Source organism: Passer montanus, unplaced genomic scaffold, assembly GCF_014805655.1.
Source record: "Passer montanus isolate IOZ18808 unplaced genomic scaffold, ASM1480565v1 scaffold6, whole genome shotgun sequence".
Lineage (NCBI taxonomy): Eukaryota > Metazoa > Chordata > Aves > Passeriformes > Passeridae > Passer > Passer montanus.
In genome coordinates this window covers 6,544,497-6,560,980 of record NW_024371037.1, presented here as the reverse complement: position 1 = coordinate 6,560,980, position 16,484 = coordinate 6,544,497, and the positions used below count along the sequence as shown (strand labels likewise).

At 37.4% G+C, this 16,484-nt stretch overlaps 1 protein-coding gene across 1 annotated transcript in view; it reads right to left on the bottom strand.

Moving 5' to 3' along the window:
- The window catches only part of ATP6AP1 (ATPase H+ transporting accessory protein 1), a 49,504-nt gene that overhangs the window by 14,199 nt on the left and 18,821 nt on the right, over positions 1 to 16,484 (bottom strand). The gene's annotated exons all lie outside the window — the stretch shown is intronic.

Sequence of the window (16,484 nt, the reverse complement as noted above, 5' to 3'; positions counted from 1 at the left end):
ACAGTAATAGTCTTTGCAGTCTTCATTTTAACAAGCTTGAGAGCAGTCTACTTAGCTACAGCAAGCTTATTTTTAGACTCCTCTGATGGCTTCTGGAAAAAGAAGACCTTCACTCATTTGGCTGATGTAGTGAACATCAGCCTACAAGAGACACTTCTGCTTTTTGGATATTTCCAATAATTTAGGATATTTGCATTAATATTTTGGATATTTCCAGGAATTCCACTTAGTAGGCAATGCTTTTTAAAAATATGCCCACAGCATCCTTGGTAAAGCAGTCTCACAGATATCAACAGTTAAAGCAACCTTACCTTACCACACAACAAATTTATTCTGTTTTTATCTTACTCCTCACTTCTTACTCTATTTGTATCTGGAATATTTCACCTACTTTTGAGTCCCATGTCAGCTTTACCACTTGGTATGCTACAAGTGGCCTCTACCCTTGTATAACTTCAGGGTACAAGAAATGAAAGGCATCACAAAGGTTACAAGGATTACCAGAACTGTAATTATGTGGAGCTATTGCCTGGAGCTACTTTTCATGGGTTTAAAGACAGTCAAGGATCATTTTCCTTGACCGAGACTCTAAAAACAGAGACTATAATATCACTTTGTCACCTGTCTGTGGAGAGGAGCCCCAGAAGATTTTGTCACCTGGAGGGCTGCTCTGTAAACACTATTGGCCATCTGTTATTTACAGCTTGTCTTTGCAGGTACCTCATTCTATCAATAAAGCAGAATGGACTGCATTAAAACCCTTTGACTAAATGCTCCAGTGAAGAATGCAGTCTTCCCCTCCCATACATGCATACTTTATGAATTTCTTTTTAATTCAGAGTTGTGCCTTTTCAAATACATCAGAATAAGCATTATTTTAAATGAATAACATGTTCTTTAAAAGAAGAGGGTACAACAAAACAAAATATTCAACTTTTGATATAAAACTTTAAATCTTTCCTTAGATTTTCCTGAAATGTAATCATTTTATCTCAAACTAAGAGGACAGGCTGAAGTCTAAATTATATCCTGTCTAACTATTGACTTTACTATGTGGGGCCCATGTATCATCTAAAGAGGGCTTTAAAAACCATCTGCTAAGAGCTGAAAACAATGCTTCATTGGATACTGTGACTGGGATAACTTTGGGGATGAGGTCAAAGTACCTTAAAATTATTAAAATATAATCATAAGACTACAGCTTTATTTCTATTGTTCTCTGAGCAGTACTTTGCCATGAGGCTCTTACATACAGATTCCCTGTCTCTCTCAGAAAGCACATGAACCAAAAGAGTGTAAACCTGGAAAGAAGGGCTTTCAGAGACAAAGAAATCCAGTAGTTTGATAGGAATAGGAAGATTCACCAGGTCAATGCACGGCACCAAGGCTGGTGTCAGTGGAAAAATTTTGTGTTTGTTTACCACAGGATAATCTACTCAATGTGGTCTAGTGACACCTGACAGAATGCACCAGTCTCAGAGGGGAAGAAGAGCTCTAGCCCAGAAGCCACTGGGACTTGATGACAAAGCTTTAAATGAGCTTGGAAGGGGGAAAGGAATAAAACCAGGCTGTCCAGTGATGAGCAATGAGATGGTGTGCCAAAACCTGGGGAAATGAGCATTAACAGGATCCCTCAATCTTCTTCCAACTCAGATATGCTGTGATTCTGTGAATTAAGCATGCTTGAAATCAGAGAGAGATATTTAAAAATTTAGTCTTCAGGATGGAAGAAGGATCTCTGAAACAGCCCAGCCAGGGACCCACTGGAAACCTGAGGACAGCAGTTGCTCCTTCCAGGTAACTCCAGTGGGAAGCTGAGAGTTTCCACACTGTGTCCCTGTTTCTCTGTTTAAGGAACATTTTATTTTTCTTTTGTTGCTGCACAAACATGAGCTTACCGAATCAAAATCGTTCTCTGATGTCATATATTTCATGCTAAACTATAAATTACAAGACACTTCCTTGACAAATGGATTATATTTACACTGAATTACTGTAAATCAAATTAGATTATTTAGGAACAATACATCGTGGAAGTGCTGCCAGTCATTACACCATATTTAATTCTGTCGTTCAGTGTGCTCTTCTCCTTCAGCTAATCTGAACTGAGAGATGTGTGAATCACTGTCTTATTCTCTGAATTTATCAATGGCATTTTTGATCTCAGTCATGCAGTGAACAACAGCAAGACCTGATTAAATAATGTACAGAAAACAAAGAACTTACATTTTCCTAGACCACAATGGAATGTTGTAATTAGTAACTGAACCTGCACTAGAGGTAGTCTGAACAACCTTCTTCCCTTTGATCTGATTTTCAAGTCTCCTAATTCAGAATAATTTCTCTTGAAAACAAGAAAGGAAGCAGATCTGGGAACATTTTGATACACCAACATAGAAATCTTTTTCAAAGCAAACAGACCTTACATCCAAAATTACTTGTTTTGTTGTTGTTGCCACAATTTTGTTGGCTCTTCCAACACAGAGTGGCTAGAGACAGGAAGAAAGATTTGGGGCCATTTTATACATTTGAAATTATAGTTGAAAACAAATATAAATCAAACAGTTGTAAACACATATGAAAACCTTACAAAATACTGTGAAAATGAAACTTTCATTTGCTGAAATGATGAATGGCAATGAACAACAGAAACAGATTACATTTTACACTAGTTACAACATGGGATTTTTGAATATCAGTTCAACCTTCAAGAGAAGATTGTGTCTTCTGTTTCAATAATTTATTTTTGACTTCTTATTGCTGTGTTAAAGTGTGCACATCAAGAATAAGAAAACCATCCTGCTTCTTTTAATTTCTAACAACATAGATTTATGACCACATCCTCTCTGTGGGATTGCTGCTCTTATTGAAAAGGTATTTCTGTACCTGTAGGAGGGAGGTGAGTAGTCAGAAGGGTCCATTCCCTTTCTCTTTTTAGCCTGTATCTTAGTTTAGTCCAGACATCCATACTACTTTGTGCACTACAGTGTATTCTCTGTATATACTTAACTTAGAAGGCAAATGGCAATTTTTCCAATTTAAGTCATAACCTGATTAAGCCAGTTGTTAGTATTGCAAAACTACATAATGATCCTAGCTTCTAGTTAAAAAAAAAGAAAAAAGTGCAGTATTAGAGCCAGATATTGAAGAAAAGAACCTGAAAATATTTAGGGAATGCATGCAGAAACAAGTTCAAATTACATTGTAAAAATGAGGACAAAGAATCTTTTTGGATCACATATGATGCCCTAAATAATGAAGTGAAAGGTCCATGGAAGGGAGGGCAGGTGCTGCAACTGCTACAATAACACATTGTCAAAGACAAATACCTTTTATCTGAACTGGGAGGGCAGGTGCTGCAACTGCTACAATAACACCTCAAAGACAAATACCTTTTATCTGAAAGGGATTTGGGGTTTGGTGGAACTGCAACTACATATCATGTATCAACCCTAGTTCTTTTCACAGGATACCGAAATAACTGTATGCTTGCATTTTCTCAATTTGCTTTAACAGGGACCATCAAAATCTTTTTCTTGCAAGATGTCCTTTAAATAAATGACACTAGGAGGCTGCCATGTGCTCAGCGGAGGGGCACTGCAAAATGGCAGGTCATGCTTCTTTCTGAGGTTTGGCTGTGGCATATCAGAAGCCGCTCAGCATTCACATCCCAGCCAAGTATCAGCACATTTCAAATGCTTTTCTGAAATTATCATTTCAATGTTCCTTCCCACACAAACAGATCAGTTTTCCTCCATGCTTTCTATTTGATAAGGCCTCATGGTCTCACTATGGATAGCATCACCACCACTTCTGCTAATACAATTTTCCTGAAGGATAGTGTATCACGAATCTGTGATGCAGGCAATCTCACTGCTAAAGGTCAACAATTTCAAAGGCAAGCACTAGAATTTGGTATAACTGTAAAAATGTTCTTTATGGTGTCAAGTTTGCAAAATCACACATGCAGCAAACAGAAACGTATTTGACTGGACTTCATTCTTTCACCTGTCAGTGGAAGACTGCAGCATAACTCTGTTTTAAGCTGTCAAAATCTAGAACATTAAGCAGAGTTACCAATTATCTCTATTTTTAAAAGTTTTAACTGTTTACATTTTTATGATTTCTAACATTTTGGGATTTTGTTTTTTAATTCCCCTCTAGGCTGACTTGTGTGTGCCTCAGACTGGAACTGTTTAAGGCCAGGTTGGATGGGGCTTAGAGCAACCTGGTCTGCTTGAAGGCATCTCTGGTCATGGCATGGGGATTGGAGCTGGATGATCTTTAGGATCCCTTCCAACCCTATTTTACGTATTTGTACTACAACTGTAAGCCTAAGCAAGACATCAGAATAAATTTCAGTAGCATATTGATATTTTTCCCGGAAGAGTCCTTGACCTCTATTTCCCATCTCTATTATTACACTGATGAAGCAGGTAAAAAAGAATGCACAGAGATGTGCATTCATTTATTAACAGTGATTACGACCATTGTAGTGCCTTGCATATTTGACCAACCTTACTGTCTCACATTAGTGAGACTTCCCTCTTGAACTATGGCTTCCCTCTTGAACCATGCACACTTCTAGCAGCAAGACAAATGGTCTGGCAACTGTGGCACTCAGCTTGTACCTGGTGTTCTGCATCACTCAGAGGTTTTCACAAAAACAAGGCTGGGACACGAATGTTAAAGTCAAAATGCATGTGTTGCAGTGAGAAATAATGATCTCACTGTAAAACATAATGTTCTCTTTTATAATTGATAGAACTGCTGTGACTTGTGGAGGTTACCCAAGTCTTGAAGCACTTCAAGACCTTCTGTTAGAAGAAACAACAAAACCGTGGTATTTACTACACTTCTCAGTTCAGTGGCCAAATCCATTCATGCATAAACACGATCTGCAGCATCAGCTCACATATTCATGGCTAGATCTGCTTCTTCACAGGCCTGTCCTGTAGCAGCACTGCGATGGATAAAAGATCTCTTGACTGTCATTTACAGAGAATGGAGCTACTCTGTGCCACTGACACTGTGCAGAGACAAGAGTTAGCTGGGACCATGAGAGCAACAGAGCAGAGCAAGGTGCTGTGATGCAGCACTTGTGAAAACTTCAATTCAACTCTACTTGAAAGGCTTTAAAATGAGACAATATACGGTACATACAAGATCATCTGTGAGTGCAGTCCCCATTTTCTGAAGAAATGTATATTTTCTGTTATTTTCTTGATACAATTTTCAATGGATTTTTATACCAAACTTTTTCATCTACCCTAAGAAAGAGGAGTGATTTTTTACCAAAAAAAATCCCGATTTTAGAAAGTGAAACAGAACATATATAAGCTGGACTAGCAGCTGGAAGAAGCTACTATACTTAATTTGCCACCTTAAATTTCAGTTAGGACAAATAACCCAAACACAATTACTTCAACGAAAACAATGTATTGGTCATCTTCAAAAGTGTTAGAATTTACTTACCCATTTTAGTAAATCAGATTTTGCAAGCAATATACAAAAGAGACAAAAAATATATTAAGAACTTGCCTTGTAAACCAAAATTAATCCTGAAAGGAACCTACCAGATGTATCATTCAAGAACTATTTGCTGATGCCAATGTCCCCAGGCTGAGCATTAGATTTTGGGCCCTGTTTCAGGCAATTCTGCCATAGAGATAAAAGAAGCTACAGATTTTGCATAATTTTTAGACTGCTAGGGGAATACCCACTTCCACCTGGTCGCTTTCTCCCCTTTCTTATGTCCATATGTAAAATTCAAGTTGCTATGGGAGATGTGAAAAAGGATGGAGGAGTGTCTGCTGCAATAAAACGGAGCAGATATGCAGTGAGAGTTGGACAGAGGTTACACAGGGGTCTGATGGGTTACTTAATTGAAAAATGCAGACAGGAGCCAAAGTGCTGGGAGACTTGCCAGCACTGTTTGTCCCAGATGTAGGCTAGTCACGGGGAAATTAAAAATCTGAAGACCCTTAAAATTTTCCCTTTCTGTACTTAATATTTAGATCCTGCAGGACTTTGGAGGACTAATTTGCAAAACTGGCCAATAAACCTACCAAACTGGATCTTTTTACAGGGAAGTTAAGCATTTTTTCACAGAATATCTAATAAAAGGTTTTTAATTTCTACTCTGCTTTCTTGCACTTAATATGCATATAATTTTTCTGACAGTAGGATATGGAAGCTAGAAGGTGTATATATATATATATATATATGTGAAATCCACATCAGAAAGTCTAGACAAAGCTAATCTCAGAAATAATATCCATGGTTTTTTCAAAGTTTCTTCCAAGAGGAAGAGCCTTCCTCTTCCAACTTTTTCTCAAAACAGACATGTTTCCACCAAAACCTAGTTAAATCTTTCAGTTAACACACCTCAGCCAATGTCATCGACCATAATTCCATAATTTCCTTTATCTCCCAGTCTCTATCTCCCATCAAATAAACCAAAATGAGACCAAAGCATGCAATGTTTTCCAGCAATTAGATGGAGCTACCACCTCTGTGTCTGCTAGTTATGGATCCTTGTCAGGATTCTTTGATATGAAAGTTTGGAAAATATAAATTTAAAGGTGAGACTTATTAGAAAACAAACACCAACTTTCTTCCGCCACTCTTGTGGGATTGCTTTAGCAGCTTGATGCCTATTGCTGTTCTTACACCACATCCAGGATTCAATGCCAGGAAATGGCAAGCCTGCCTCGGGATTTGGTTCAACCACAGTAAATTATTCCTGCTGGAAGTTCAGATCCTGAGAACTAAGGATCAGGAGCAAGGAATATTTTTAGGTTCATAAGGAAATAATGTATTGGGGAGAAGGAAGGAGTTTTTAACAGCAATAAAGCACAGCAGAATCCAACACTGACCTTCCAATAGTTCTGCTCAACATAAGGCAAGAAACACTCTGTTCTGTTGCAGAATTTTCCAAATGATTTGGCTGATTCCAAGTGATTTGGCTGAAAGTCCCAGAAGAAGAGAAATCTAGCTGTTAAAATAACTGAGGTTTAATTTTCATACTGTAGTGCACTAAAAAGTAGAATGTGCTTTTCCTGATTCAATAAATACCAATCTAGGAAATCACTCAAACATTTAGTCTAAATAAAAAAATCAAATCACAGAATAATAGTTGCAGTGTTTCAATAAAATTGCAAACATTGAGGTTTTCATAAAACAGAAAAGACAGAACAAGAACAAAATATGCCGTGTAATATCAAATTTGATGTCAGGCATCACTTTATGTACAGCTTTCAAAGTAATTCTTCCATCAACAAATTTAAAAATATGTCTGTGACATTTTGTCAGGAAAGGGACTAGTTTCCTGCCTTTTTTTCTGGTCTACCAGTGACACTAAGGACATATGTAATGCAGCAACTCAATACCAGAGACTCCTGCGCAAGGCTGGAGGGAGTTGCAGCCATGCATGGTCAGAACTGTGCTGTGATGCTGATGGGATCCCAGAAGAAACAATGACATGTCAACCCCATGCAGGGCAAATTTGCCTCTTCTCTTCCAGCATCCCCAGTAAGCAGTCCAGGGGGACACTGGCAAGTCCCAGAGCTCTCCCAACACTGCCTCTAGCTCTGCTGTACTTTTAATGCTGCTAGCACCAGTGACTGTACAGGGGTCTGACCATACAGGACTATTTCCTAAAAGGATATTTGCACCACAGCTTTCTTTAATCAGTCTATTTTCTAGTTAGACAGCTTTCTAAAAAGAAAGATATAATCTTTTAGTAGACTGAAATCGGTTTCAATTTAAAGTTGTCATCTAGCAGGAATGGGTAATGCAGTCCTCAGAAAGAAGTAAGCTCTGTGTTTCAATACCAAAACACTGCATTAACATTCTGTTAACCTTTTATTGACACCCTGGCTATTTCTTAGCTGTGTATGCTTAGCGCTCTAATGTACAGACTTTGAAAAGAGACTTGCATGCAACTCCAGGTTCGAGATTTTTATGGAAAAGCCTTTAGGATTTATTAAAAGTAACTTTTAGAGAGAACATTTCAACACCCATCCCTAAAGGAAAGATATATTCCTCTTCTAAAATCATAAATATGTTGGAAAATTATGTTAAGAAATTATCACTCTTTATCCTAACTTCAGGGGCATGCATGCTGCACTGAGGAGTTTCAATGGCTGCAGAGTTTGACAGTTGGACTCAGTGATCTTAGAGGGCTTTTCTTAACCTTAATGATTCTATGGTTTTGTATAGTGACTATGTATGAATAATACAGTCACACAGTGACTATGTATGAATAATGATGTCCCCTCTTTATTTTTCCAAATGGCAGGAAATCATTAGTTGATGGCTTCGAACAGTCTAATACTTCAGGGAATCACATTCAGGGTAAGAGTTGAAAATTAGAGAAAAACACAGCTGCTATATGCACAAATATAGCAGATCTAGAACTTCACAACAAAATGTCTTCCTAACACAAAACACTGACTTCCAAAATCAAAACTTTCTGTGGCATTACATACAGATTTTTTTCAGCAATTTTTATAAAGTGAAAAGAAAGACAGAATATGAAATTTCCCTTGATGCTAAAATTAAATAATCCCTGCTTCTTTTAACTAGTCCTAACTGTATTAAGACTGGATGCATTAAAACTTAGGGCTTTGTTATTCTGCCATCAGATCTCACATTTCCCAGAATATGTGATCTGCATTGTACTGATTAAGAGCAAATTTTTATGTCCTGTGTTAGTAAAGTGTGTCTTATTTCCTCTAACAGCTATTTCCCTAGCACAGACAACAGAGGCTGCAGTACAAAACAAATGATACAGGATACAAATGTTTTTTTCAGTGCACAGGGCATCCCTATGATTGCACCAGGTTTTTCTTTTACAAGCTTTAGTTTAATTTCCTATGGAGGGAAGGAAGACAAGAAATACTGCACGTAGATATTTAGGGTAAGGCTTGCTCTGATCACATGCAGAGACCACCCAACCATACAGCCACACATCTCTCAGCTCCTGGGTTTTCAGCCCCAGGTATCTCACGGTGGGGATTCACATAAATGGTCATTCCCTGGGTAGATGTAATTGTTTCCCACTTTTAACCCTATGCTTCCCTAAAATACGTTTATCTCCTGGTGAAAAAGTTCATGCCAACAGGCTTTGGTGTCAGAAGAAGGCATTGAAGACACAAGTCTCTGTGCTCACCAGTAGCAATAAATGGGGAAAGGATTCAGAGCTCCCAGAAGCAATTTGCAGATGCTTAATCATAAGGATCTTGAGAATCCAGCCCATTTCACTGTACTGAAAGTAGGAAGACTGCATCAAGCCTGAGCTGCCACCTACCCAATTTTCAGCTGACACAGTCACTTCTCCTTATGGATTTCCTGGTTGCCAGCAGAACAATGATTTACATGCAGTAGGCTTTATGATGTGGCAATTCTTTTCATTTTCAGAAGTAGCAGTTCTACAACAATCTAATAGGCGAGCATGAGGAGGAAAGTCCGTGAGCTTCTTATAGTGGAGCTTTGCTTATTCTGTTGGCTGCCTCTTCTGGCTCTTGGCCTTTAGTTAAATAAGTTACATATTACTTTTCACACTCCTGGTTCCAGAGAAATGCTATGTCAATATCCCAAGCTTCCACTGCCAAGACATGAGACCAGCTAAACTGTGTGAGGGCAAAGGTCCATCTAGCTCACAGCCAGAGCTCCTGATAGTAACTGGCAGCTGATATAAAGAAAGGGTAAATACAAACAATACTTGTCCTAGGATGCCCTCTTTGAGTTCTGTAATCTTTAGGTTAGAAACCTTCAGGGCTAAAGATTGCATTCAAATGAACACATGTAAATAGGACCTTCTTTCCACCCATCCTTCCTATCTTTCTTCCATTAGTTTATGTAATCGCTGAAATCTGTGTGCTTTTGTCATCCAAAAATTGTTCACTTTTTTCTTTAAAGGTCTTTGATGTCCCTGAATTCCACATTACGATCTGAGTGGTGATTGTCATTAATATTTTCCAGAGACGAGTGATATTTCCTGTTCAGCCTGTCCACATAATTGGCGGTTTTATTTATGATTTCCCTCTTAAATTGCCCTCACTTTCCCTAACTTTAATCTTGCAGTTTTACTGTATCCTTTGGAGATGGGGTGGCCAGAAGTACATGCACTATTCCACTGGCAGACTTGTACTCAGTAAAGGCTTAGTGAACTGATGCTGCTCTGCCCTCCTCCTTTCCAACACTCTGCTTGCTATTCATCCTACTGCTGACTGCTGGGATGTTCCAAGAGATCTACCCACGTTTGTACTGCAATTCCTCTCCTGAGCAGTCACTCACTACAGTGTAATATGCATATTTAAGGTTTTCCTACATGTTACTTTTCTTCAGACTGGATTGTATCTGTCTTTTCATCACTCAGTAATGCAGTGCTTTGAGTGGTTTCTCCAACCTGTCAGTACATCAGCAAACTTTGGCACCTTTGGATTTCAGCCCCCTTTCCATACCAATCACTCTGCTGAACAGCACAGGCATCAACATCAATCCCCACAGAGTTCCATTGGCAAATACTCCCCACTGAGAACATGAATCCTTTATTTTTATCCTTTGTTTCCTACCTTAAAAGATTTTACTTCCCTAATCTCTAAGGATTTTACTTTTTTACCCTTTTTACTTTAGCAACACAGTCACTTTTACTTGCACATCCTATGCCTCTTAGAGAACACTGAAACCACATTGTATTTTCTTCATGGATCCACATATTTATGACTACAGTTTCAACCATTTTGTCAGTAGGAAAGGTAGGTTGCCTGGAAGTATTATTCCAGACATATGGAGCCTCTTTTCAAGCACCATGTCGCACTTGCGATGAAGGCTAAACAATTTTTTAGTTTTCATATACTTTATAAAAATTGTAATTCAAAAATTGTAAATTAGAAATCATGGTGACATTTTGGCAGTTTCTTATTTTAGTTTAAACTTAGGTGAATAATATATGACCTTGATGATATGACACAATTTTATTTATTTATTCTGAAATCTCTTCTATTGCTAATGGAGTAGCAGCAAAATGTTTTGAGGCTCAATGATTATTGAAAAAGTGTTTGAAGTGAGAACTTTATGTTCTACCACAGCAATGATCAACACAAAGGCCATTTGGCTTTGCATTGTTACTCATTTTTCTGCACTCCTCTGTTTTATTAGATCCAGTACTCTCTGAAACAATGTCTACTGTGTTTTTATTAATAGTTTTTGGGTCTTGTGCATATTATTCCTCTGAATCTATTTAGGTCTGCCATATGATGCTGCACTAAATTTGCAAGAATTTCTATTTCTTTTAATTTTCTGTATCATACAAGACTATGCTTTTTGAAGTGTGACTATTACTTTTAATAGCCTCACCTCTTTCACTCTGTGAATTATGACAGTTTGGGATGTTTCCATGTAGGGAGGAGGGTGAGGGGAAAAATTCTTTTTTGACATATAATTTGAACTTTTTATATGTTGTGTTGAAGCAGTTTGTATTCCAACATAAGCAGTGTCAATCAACATAATTAGTGGAGATTACTGGGCAATTTATCAAATCACTGATAGAGAGGCTATTTTAATCCTTATGTTAAAGACATATCTTGGATATTGCATTCAGCCTCAGTCTTCAAAGACTGTTCCTAGAATAGGTCTCCAGGACTCTCAGAATATTTGTCTTTGTCTCCTGTAATCCAAAATTACTTTAAGACAAAACATCAGTCGTTTACAGCTCTATTCTGTCACTCCAATACTTTTTTTACCTAGGCATTCTCCTTCCAAAAAGTGTTTAGTATGCCTACCAACATGTCATATAAATATGCTTGTTTACAGTCACACATTCCATTTCATCTATCCTATTTTACCCTTATACCTTAATTTCATTCTGCATTATTATGTTTATGACTTCTGCTTATATATGCCTGTACCTTTCAGAATACTCATTGCAATTTTTATGCCTGCATTTTACCAATTTACAGTAAATTTTAGTCCTAAGACACAATTTATCCTACCTGTGTCCTTCTCCACCAGACATCCTCCACACCAGTTTTCTTGGTCCTTAGTTTTAAAACCAAAATAAATTCAACTTTCTGATTTGATCATCTGATGGAACATCGCTACAGGTTTCATCTATGCCTTAAAAACTTAGCATCTGAAAATAACAAAACTGTTATGATCAGATAAAAATAATAGTTTAGTTCCATGTTGTCCTTCATTTAGCAGTAAAGTGCATAAACATATATATATATGTATAAATAGAATATAAAATGTAAGCTGAAGTTGTAAAAATGTTTAAAGTAAGTGAATCAACTCACTCTGGTGCAAAGTCTAGAGTTAAAGGTAAAACACTAGTTATTTCTCTGAATTCCCCACTAACACATCAAATGAATCATACAGAATTGCTAACAAGAATCTCTCACATTTTCATCACTCAATTTTGAAACTAATTTGGCTAAATGTTTGTTCATCTAGAGTGACAACTAACTGGCTTCAACCTGCCTCAAGCAGTTCTTTCGTAGGTATTTAAAAATACTCTACTGCTGTCAGAAAAAAAATTCTCAAAACTGAGTTTGCTAGAAAATAATCAAATGTACATTCTTCATCTACAAGTTATGTTTTATTATAATGGCATTCATTAAGTGGGGAGAGGAGAGAATAAGGAATTCCTTTTTTCTTCGTTTAGGCTGGAAACACCAATACTTTGTTATACTGTGCCAAACTACAGTTGCTCCTTCAAATGTAAAAATAGAAGATTAAATGAGTAAGGCAATTCTTGTATTCAAAGATATGTGAGGATATTTAATCTACATCCCAGCTCCTGAAATGGAATTATAAGCATTTTTCTAATGTTTATTCATGGGAGAGCTGATGTTATGTAATGTTTGAGCATATTAAATGGTCAAAAGCATTCCATTAGCCAGAAGCTGTGAAGTCAGTGGGGTGGCTGTTGTAGCATTTAGTCTCCTCGGAGTGGTAAACTGAATAGTCAAGAAAACAGGGAGAGCTGGATGTAAGTGGAAGATACAGCAGAGCAAAATATGATGCATTTTAAAACGTGTTAGATGGAAGGCAGAAACAAAGAAAACATAACCACAAGCACTTGTCAAACCAGATGAAAACTTTTCATACTCATTTCAGCTGTGGTGCACAGCAATGGCACAGGAAGATATCTGCAAGAGACACTTTTTAAGTGTCAAAAGTAATCACTTGTGTGACAGATTCCAATGTTACTTCTGACTGTAAAGAAGTTTCTGTAACTCTTGCTTGGCTCTGAGTGGTATCAAAGACTCAACACACAGAAACACCAACTAGAGCAGACAGCTTGTAGAAGGGAGTCCAAAGCTGATGCTAACTGGAGCTCTCTGAAAAGGTGGAGGCAGTGCAGAAAATTTAAACAGCATTTCACAAGGCATCTGTAAAAAGTGGAGTCAACAAAATTAGTATCAGCTGGAATGTAGCCATAAATCTTTTAGTAGTGTGTGGTCCCTCAGCATTCAATCTCACTGAGAAAAGATACCAACTATAAAACTGTCTTGCAGTTTCAGAAGAAAACTAGTAAAATGTTACAGGGACAGCTATGAGTATCAGAAGCATGGGGAACTTGATAAGATTTATGATTTGAAGCATATCTCTCTTTAAATCGTTGCATCCTTTTTAACCTCTCCAATTACAACAGCAAGGTAAGATTATGCATTACAACCATAAGCCAAAAAGCTAACCGAAGAAAGCAAAATAGAGGTGACCGAGCATATCTCTCTTTAAATCATTGCATCCTTTTTAACCTCTCCAATTACAACAGCAAGGTAAGATTATGCATTACAACCATAAGCCAAAAAGCTAACTGAAGAAAGCAAAATAGAGAGGTGACCATGATCAAACTCCTCAAGAACACAGAAATTCATTTATGCATGAGAACTGATGAAAGAGTAGAACAAGGACTGCGGAGGGGTTTGGTTCTCATTAAGAAAAGCAAGCTATCAAATGATTTTCAAAGGGAAGGAAAGTCTTGGCCAGACACTCCTCATATCTTTAGATAAGTTTCTGGTTTTTAATGGAAAAAAATATGAGAAATATTGAGTGCGAGTTGCCTGACTATATGTACATGTCAAGATTTGACCTAAGCATGATGACTGCCTGTAAGGGTGAGTTTCATCTCATCCTGCAGCCATCTCCTACAAAACAGTCAGAAGGATCATAACCTAAAAACACTTGATTGTAAAAAGAACCCTGGTTGATGACTTCAGATATAGACATATAGACCTCACTTGCCCAGAATTAGGTGATACAAATCACTCAGCCAGAGAGATCCCAACTCATCCCAACTCAGCCAAGCCTACAAGGCAAAGCATTTCAAAACATGAGTCACAAAACTCAGCAATTGCCTTGTTGGAGCTCCTTTACGAGATGGTGAGAGGAATCATCAACTCGTTAGTGAAACCATTTCAAATAGGTCACCAAGTGGTGTCTCTTAATTCTGTCTTCGAGCTTCAAATCATAGAATCATAGAATGCCTTGAATTAAAAGGCACATTAAGTGTCATCTAGTTCCAAGCCCCTTGCAGGGACACCTTCCCTAGAGCAGGCTGCTACGGGACTCATCCAGCCTGGCCTTGAACACTTCCAGGAATGGGGAATTGGCCTGTTTCAGGGCCTCATCATCCTAACAGTAAAGAATTTTTTCCTAATATCAAATCTAAACCTACTGTCTTTCAGTTTAAAACCATTCTCCTTTTTCCTTTAGCTACATGCTCTTGTAAGAAAGCCTCTCTCCAGCTTTCCTGTAGGCTCCCTTCAGCTACCTGAAGGCCAGCAATTAGGTCACCTTGAAGCTTTCTCTTACCCAGGCTGAACAATCCTGATTCACTTAGCCTTTCCTCATAGAAGAGGTGCTCTAGCCCTCCAATCATGCCGAAAGTGGAAGAGAACAAGAACCAGTCTGAGGAAATCGTACTGAAACTGGAATGGAACCAGTCTGAGCAAATCTCCACCCTGCACTGGGGTAATGAACTGATAATTATAATAGCCTAAAGGCATCTGTGTCTGCACTGACTAAAATAAATAGGCCTTGCTCATCAAATCAGAAAAGATGCTCAATCATAGCGCAGTTTTGCTCATTCATTCACTTTCTGTGAAGCCAATACCAGTCTGGAACCTTTTCTAATATATGCATTTCTCACATCTATTCTTTTCTGCTTGACGCAATGGAAGAACAAACAAATATGACATAGTGATATTATTAAGCTATAAACAGCCCAAGAGCAAGAAGGCAGACCTTTCAGAAAATAAGCATCACAAAAACATCATTTTTTGGGAGCTTTATAATATAAAATGAATTTACCTAACTAGAAGGAGATTACCTTTTTTTTTTAAAGTATAATACCTAAAGCTAGTTTCCTGCATCACTGAGAATAAGGCCACTAGTGAATGCAAAATCTTCCATAATGAATGATAGCTATACATTTTACATAATGCGTTTGAAAATCACTCTCAATGTGATTAAAGCCTTTTACTTCTCATATATATTGATCTTGGCTGTCACTGGGGAGTGATCCTGTAACTTCTAGATCATGCAATATAGTCTTTATAGTCTAAGCAAAGGGAGTTAGTATTTTCATTTACAGTTATCAAACAGTTCATACCTTCTGCAGTTCAAGCACAGGCAAAGATATGCAATACACACCATGGAGAGGTTATATGCAAATACACAGAGTGATGAACCCTCAAAAGTACATTCTGCTTTGGCTTTTCTAGCTCTGAACAGAAGCTGATAACCTTGAATGCACTGAAATAACTTGAAGTTATTGTGAGGGGCCAAAAAATGCTTCAAATGGTTTTATAAAGTATTAAATTTATACAACTGAGATAAGTTTAAATTACTTTTATTTTAAAAATGTAGAACATCTTAAAATACATTGCTTTAATTATTTAAAAGTGCTTCAGCTGCTCAAACTTAGTTACTTTAATTTGGAAAACCTGTTGAAATATGCATAGGTTTAAAATCTTTTTTAAATTGGTAAAAAAATTCCTTCTCTTAATTCCAATTTTTCATTAATTAAAAATATTTTTCATTCCAAGTGTTCTAAATGCAATTTTCAGCTAAGAATGCCCATGTGTCTTTTATTTCAAACAGTACAGAGCCACAATAACAAAGTAAATTTTATTTTTATTTTGGATCTTTGTTAACAAAGAAATAGAAGAAAAGGCAGATCACAAGTTCATAGTCTCTCCTTCTGTGTACACACAGTACACAGAATAGCAGTGTGGGCTTGCCTCCTCATAGTACTGTGTTTTTTTCTAAGTTTGAGCTCCAAAATCCAGTCTCTGGAACTTAATTTCACAGGATGAATTTTTGAAGAAATTTCTCATCTTTATTCAGTAGAATTTGCCTTTGCCCCAGAGCCTGAAGGGAGTATTGTGATCACCTTGCTGGACTAGTCAGAGGTTCAAGGTCTTACCTCCATGCAAAGTCACATATTAATTTCAAATGAACACAGAACA